Source organism: Prosopis cineraria, unplaced genomic scaffold (assembly GCF_029017545.1).
Source record: "Prosopis cineraria cultivar Desert tree isolate PC_DT_omini unplaced genomic scaffold, ASM2901754v1 PC10, whole genome shotgun sequence".
Taxonomy (NCBI): domain Eukaryota; kingdom Viridiplantae; phylum Streptophyta; class Magnoliopsida; order Fabales; family Fabaceae; genus Prosopis; species Prosopis cineraria.
Window position 1 is genome coordinate 27,929,248 of NW_026555341.1, and position 7,670 is coordinate 27,936,917.

The 7,670-nt window shown below is 36.6% G+C and overlaps 1 long non-coding RNA gene across 1 annotated transcript; it reads right to left on the bottom strand.

Annotated features, from left to right (window-relative positions):
- Nucleotides 1-746: 746 nt before the first annotated feature.
- LOC129284647 (uncharacterized) lies at nt 747-2,315 on the bottom strand. Its single transcript, XR_008586905.1, has 3 exons — nt 2,148-2,315; nt 1,421-1,486; nt 747-871 (listed from the first exon to the last, which is right to left on the bottom strand). It is a non-coding gene; the product is annotated as an uncharacterized LOC129284647 (long non-coding RNA).
- Between the last annotated feature and the right edge of the window lie 5,355 nt (nt 2,316-7,670).

Genomic DNA, 7,670 nt, shown 5'->3' on the forward strand with positions numbered 1-7,670 from the left:
TGACTAATTCAAATTCGAACTTTAGTCCATTACTAATTGGAGCTATATAACTTTTTCAATTTGAGTTTTTTTCCTCATTTTTCCTGACTTTTTCTATTAATATTATTTAAATTTAAACTCAATATATATTTTGAATCCAAACGCATGGAGCGCATGATTTTGCTTGAACTTCTGAAATGCAACAAACCAATAACGTGAATGCTTCAAAAGCACCTGATTTGGAGCCTTTTTTTAAAAAAAAAATAATAATAAAATTTCTCTAATTTATATAATTGACAATCTCATCCTTTCAAATGTTATAATTTCACTGAAGTTATTAAAAAATTTTATGTCAATAAATTTTAAAAAGAAAAGATTATTTTATCCTTATTAAAGATAACAAGTTAAACCATAATTACAACTTTTGCATAAGAAATAACTTTTATTATGTAAATTGCAAGAATTGAATAATGTAACACCCTCAAATTTACAAACCAATTTTTCACAAATTATTAATTCACAAATTATTTGTTTTTTCATTGAACCCTTATCATACCCTTATCATGGTAGAAAAATTTCTACCATGATACATCCAAGACAATATACCACAGGTCTTAAAATATCTCAAAAAGCAATTAGAACCATGAGGGACGGACATGATCCTCATAGCATGTTATTCAAATCAGATCATAAATTAAAAGGGACAGACATAATCCTCTTGAACATATAAATGCATTTATTAAAAAGGATTAGAGTTTACATGCTCCACAAAGAAGATATGTCCTAAGTTGGCACAAGATACATTGTATAATCCAAAATAAAAGGCAACGTAAACGATGGTGTCTCATACACCATAATTACACCTCTGGTGCTTTCTCGGCCGGACTCGCTCCTGTAAAAATATTAACCACGGGGAATGAGACTTAAAAGTCTCAGTAACCAAAAATTAATATGTAATGATGCATGCGGATGTAACTAATCATGCGATTGTTAAGTGGGCACACAAAACATTTAACCGAACAATATTTTCAAACAAACCGAACAAGTTTTAATTTGCATGACTGCACCTTATATCCTCCTTTCGCCATGCTCGGACGCCAAATCACCCGGTCAAAAGTGAGTTGGACCAAGCGACACGCCACTCATTGGGTCCAATGAGGGCTTACCACGTGGTAATAATTAACCGAACAGAAATTCTCATTAACACCATATATTAAAATACCTTAACAAGTCATGCATCATTCAAATATCCAAACAGAAATATATCCGAATAATAATATCTCATCATGATAAACAAAAATAAATTTTTAACCCACTTGGCAATGATTTCACGGAAGTATATACCAGTATTTATTTTCAATAATTCATAATTTTTTCAAACAACAAAACAACACATAACCATTCACAAACACACCCATCACAATACATTAATAATGGTTACCTTGTGTCTTGAATAACAAGTTCCCCTTCACAACTCCTTTTTCACCACTATCTTTGTCAATATAATCTACATAATTATTTCACAATACTATATATTAATTTTATATTAAAATAAATAACTCTAATTTAAATAGTTAGAAAGTCTTAGATCTATAATCCATATTAACACTAATTTAAGATTTATGCCCCATTTAGCTTTTCAAATTCTTTTCTAAAATTCTCATACCCTAATAAACTATTTTTTTATCCTCAAATCACTTCTAATATCACAATTTCATCCTTCTATATTCTAAAAATTCGTCCAAAAAAAAATTAAATTTTAAAATTATCCTGAAGCCTCAAATCACCTTTCTATAACCTCAAAAATACCTATTCATACTTAAATAAATATTTAATAATTATAGGTTTATCCCTACATCTCAAATTCCACATAAATTCAACCATATAGATCTAGATTTTAACTCAAAAATTATTAAACATGAGTTTCAACCTCAAGAAAATATTCTATAATATTTATTATATCCTTAAGAGTTTTAACCTATATTTTTAATCCATCATATCATTAGATTAACTATCCTATAGAAAAATCCTAATTAAAATATTTACTCTATCCTACAAAATAATCATATCACTAGAAAGCTAATATTATTTAAAAAATAACTATAAAATTAATTTTATAATTAAATAAATTTTTAAATGCTAATCTAAACAGGAAAGTTAGAACATACCTGAAGAAAAAGAAAATAATCCCCCCTTGTGAGAAAACGCCGAGCAACGTGAGAGGAAGAGAGAAAAATAATATAAAAATGGGATTGTGAGTCCCAAAATTATATTAAAAAAAACTATAGGTTTGAATTTAATTATTCAAACCTTTGGGCCAACAGTTGCAATTTCCTCTAAATTGCATCTTAGCCTTTCATGCTTCCTAATGCACACACCCCTCCTTTTTATACATGAAGGCACCTCTTCTCTTCCCTCATCTAACCAATGTGGGACTTAGAAACAACAACCTTCTACCTCCCCTTTTTTTTGGTTCCTTCTACCTTCTCTTTTTTTAACACACACATAAAAAAATTATTTATGTATTATATCTTAACTAAATATTGCTTATGTAGTTTTAAATTTAAATTTTTAAATACATAATTAAATACCTAATCATAATATTATTTCTAAATAACCTCAAATAATATAAATTCCTATTATTATCATTTTTTTTCCTCAAAACCTAAATTCCACAATTTCTTTATTATATAAAAATCAGGATGTTACAATTCTCCCCTCCTTTTAGAAATTTTGTCCCCAAAATTTAATAGATAAGCTTAGAAACTATGTACCTAAGCAAATAAATGTGGATAATCTCGCCTCATACTCTCCTCGGTCTCCCAAGTAGCATCACCTAGGGCTCCACCCTTCCAAATCACCTTCACGAGTCGGATGGTCTTATTGCGTAGTTGTTTGTCCTTAAAGTCCTCAATTCGCTCCGGTTCGGATCTAAAGGTCAAATTCTCCCTTAATTCTACTTCTTCAGGTTCAATAACATGGGAGGGATTCGGGTTGTACTTCTTCAACTGTGATATGTGGAACACATTATAGATACCTGCAATCTGTGGAGGTAATGCAACTCTATATGCAGTAGATCCAATTGGCTCCAAGATCTCATACGGGCCCATAAATTTAGGTGTCAATTTCTTTGCCTTAATGGATCTACCAATGCCTGTCACTGGAGAAACCTTCAAAAATATATGATCTCCTACTTCAAACTCTAACGGCCGTTTCCTCTTATCAACATAGCTCTTCTGTCGGCTCTGAGCGGTTAGCAATTTTTGCTTAATCATTGCAATCTTCTGGGTGGTCTGCTCTATAATTTCTGGACCAATGATACTTCTCTCACTTAATTCTGTCCAACACAAAGGCGATCTACACTTCCTTCCATACAAGGCCTCATAAGGCGCCATCCCAATACTAGAATGATAGCTGTTATTATAAGCAAATTCAGTTAATGGCAAATGATTATCCCAACTACCTGGTAGTTCAATGGCACAAGCTCTCAACATGTCCTCCAAAGTCTGGATCGTCCTCTCTGTTTGTCCATCTGTTTGGGGGTGGTATGCGGTGCTAAAACTCAGTCTGGTACCCATAGCCTTCTGTAGCGCACCCCAAAAGTTTGAAGTGAACCTTGGGTCACGATCTGACACAATTCTAGAGGGTATACCATGAAGTCTAACTATCTCCTTAATGTATATCTCAGCAAATTTCTCTAATGTAGAGGTAAACTTGATCGCCAAAAAGTGAGCCGATTTGGTGAGTCGGTCTACTATCACCCAAATAGCATCCTTACTCGAGGGTGTTCTTGGCAATCCAGTGATGAAATCCATGGAAATATCATCCTATTTTCACTTTGGAATATCTAACGGTTGCAGTGTTCCAGCTGGCTTCTGATGTTCTATCTTTATCTTCTGACACGTTAAACATCTAGAAACAAATTCGGTTACATCTTTCTTCATTCCTGGCCACCACCAACCTCACTTCAAATCATGGTACATTTTAGTTATACTGGGATGAATTGTATATTTGCTCCTATGAGCCTCTTCTAAAAGGATATTCCTCAATCTTGGATCATTAGGTACACAAACTCTACCTTTATATCTCATCACTGTGTCATCAGAGATGGTAAAATTTAGGGCTTTACCTACTACTATCTCCTTCCTTATATTCTTCAAGTAGTCATCACTCTGCTGTGAGACTCTGAGATCTTCCCAAAATTTGCTCTCAAAGTCTGCTACCTGGAGTGCGGCCATTTGATGTTCAATCACATCCACTGGAACATCATGAAAACTGTTCCACAAATGATATTCATGAACCATCAAATGTGCAGCATGAATAGTCTTCCTACTTAAGGCATTAGCTACCACGTTAGCCTTACCCGGATGGTAATGTAATTTAAAGTCATAATCCTTCAGAAATTCCATCCATCGTCGCTGCCTCATATTAAGCTCTTTCTGATCAAATAAATACTTCAGGCTCTTATGGTCACTGAAGATTTGAAACTTAGATCCATACAAGTAGTGTCTCCATATCTTCAGAGCAAACACAACTGCAGCCAACTCCAAGTCATGTGTAGGGTAATTTTCCTCGTGTGGCCTCAATTGTCTAGAGGAATAGGCAACCACTCGGTCATCTTGCATCAAAACACATCCTAAACCCTTTAAAGAAGCATCAATGTACAGAGTGTACGGCACCACAGGGTCAGGAATAGTCAATACTGGAGTAGTGGTTAACCTCTTTTTCAATTCTTGGAAAGCAGCTTCACATTTGTCAGTCCAAATAAATGGGGCATCCTTTTTAGTCAGCTTAGTCAAGGGCATCGCAATTTGCGAAAATCCCTTAATAAAGCGACGATAATAACCTGCTAAACCTAAAAAGCTTCGTATCTCTATAACAAATTTTGGCTGTTCCCACTTCATCACTGCATCAATCTTGCTAGGATCCACCGCAACTCCGTCTCTGGACACAACATGGCCCAAAAACTTTACTTCTTAGAGCCAAAATTCACACTTGTTTAATTTGGTATAAAGCTTATGTTCCCTCAAAACTTGCAAGACGATTCTTAAATGCTCACCATGAGCCTCCTCATCCTTTGAATAAATAAGAATGTCATCAATAAACACTACTACAAACTTATCTAAATAGGGTCGAAAGATCCTATTCATGTAATCCATGAATACCGTAGGAGCATTCGTAAGTCCAAACGGCATCACATGAATTCATAATGCCCATATCTCGTCCGAAATGCTGTCTTAGGTATATCCTCTGCTCTCACTCTCAATTGGTGGTACCCTGACCTTAAGTCAATCTTTGAGAAAACTGCGGATCCCACAAGCTGATCCAGTAAATCATCGATTCTCGGAAGTGGATATTTGTTCTTGATGGTTACTTTGTTCAATTGTCTATAATCAATGCACAATCGGAGGCTTCCGTGCTTCTTCTTTACAAAAAGGACTGGAGATCCCCAAGGTGAAACACTTGGTCTGATGAAACCCTTCTCAAGTAGCTCTTCAATTTGCTTTTTCAGTTCCGCTAACTCTGAAGGGGATATCCGATAAGCAGCCTTAGAAATTGGCCCTGTACCGGGTACCAATTCAATTGAGAACTCTACCTTGCGCTTTGGGGGTAAACCGGAGACTTCATCTGGAAATACATCCGCAAATTCTTTGAAAATTGGGATATTCTTCACGCCTTCATCAATCTCAGCTTGGATAGAGAAGAAAACCATGTAGGCCTGGCAACCCTTCTTCATACATCTATCAACTTGCGCCGCCGACAAGAAAACATGATCTTGAGTCTCGACTGGGGTCACCGACAAAGAAGATAAAGACACACTCCTCTCTCTACAATCTAGGATAGCACCATTTACAGCCATCCAATTCATTCCCATAATTACATCCATACCTCTCAGTGGTAGGATAATTAAGTCCATAGTTGTTTTCCTATTTTTAAACTCGACTACTAGGTTAAGGCATGCCTTAGCAGTCCTTACAGATTCTTCCACAGGAGTAGACACATTCATATCAAAAGGTAAAATACACACAGGCAAATCAAGGTTCTTTACACAAGTTTTAGAAATAAAAGAGTGTGTAGTACCCGAATCAAATAGTGCAACAATATCATGATGAAGGATTTTGATGTTACCTTTAATGGCATCTGGGGAGTTCATGGTGTCCTGAGTAAGAGTAAACACACGGCCAGAGATAGTAGGATGTTGGGAAGGGTTCTTCATATTTGAGCCCTGGTTGTCCCCATAAAACTTTGCAATGTGACCGGGTTTCCCACAAATGTAACAGACCCAGCACTGTCCGAAATGACGACGCCCGCATTTAGTGCACTGTTGAGAGCTCGTTGTACTCGGGGCAGGGGTAGATACTGTTGGGCTCCTCTGTGACCCGTGATAACTACTATGATAGCTCCTCTGTCCTTGGCCCCTTTGAAATGGACCCTTCTGCCTTCCTTGGTTCCATGAGCTACTCGAACCCTGATGGTTTTTCTTCATAATGCCTCCGGTGGGTCGAGGGTAGGTTGGGGGTCTACTATATGAATAACCCCTCTTCTCTCTCTCAACCTCCTTCTTACTGCGAGCTACTATTTGTAGTTTTATGCACATTTCATCATAATCTCGGATATCTAGATGAGCCAATTGTTCCCTCAATTCTGGTCTAGCCTTCTCCAATAAGCGCTTAGCCTTCCATTCAAAATCATCCCTATACTGCAGGTACGTGGAGTATCTAGATAACTCCTGAAACTTAGCAATGAATGTGTCCTCATCGAGGTTCCCTTGCTTAAAGGCATGGAATTCCGCTTCCTTCTCAGACCTTAACTCTGATGGAAAGTAATGCCTGAATAATTTTTCCTTGAATTCCTCCCAGGTGAGTGTAGAATCATCCCTGGGCCTTGCTGTCTCCCACCAATCTCTTGCTCCTTTCACTAGGAGCACTAATGCTACTTGTACTTTTTGATTCCTGGTGCATGTGACTACTTAAAAGATGGATTCGAGTCTCTTCACCCATTCCTCTACCACGGATGGTTTAAGGTTACCATCAAACGTAGGAGGGTTAAACTTCCTAACAGTTTCCCACACATCAGTAATGGTCGGTGGGGCTCTCTGTTCCTCCTGCCTAATTTCCTTCCTTCTAGACTCATGATCTCTCGGAGTGGCGGGATGTGAGGAACTGCCTTCCCCCACATGACTCTCAATATGAGCCCTATCTCCATTTTCAGTTACCTTTTGCCTCTTTAGCTCCGTCAACTCTTGTTCATATCCTTGAACCTTGTCTGTTAATGTTTTTACAAGCATTCTTAATTCCGCCAAGTCAGGCTCCTCATTTGGCAGTGGCGGTGGCAGGTGCTCATGTTGGAATCCTGAGTTACCACGAGTAACAGGCATTTTCTCTCCCCTCCTAAAGGATACAAGATATAAATAATAAAATTAGCCTAGCTATATAATGGTCATACAATGAGAAACACCATAACAATGTATATTGCCAACCGACTATATGCAATGCACCATACATAATAAATACATATTAAATTCACACAAATAATAGTTTCAAACAAAAATTTAAATAAGTGTTACTAAAATAGAGGCTCGAAACATAATGCTCTAATACCAATATGTAACACCCTCAAATTTACAAACCGATTTTTCGCAAATTATTAATTCACAAATTATTTTTTTTTATTGAACCCTTATCATACCC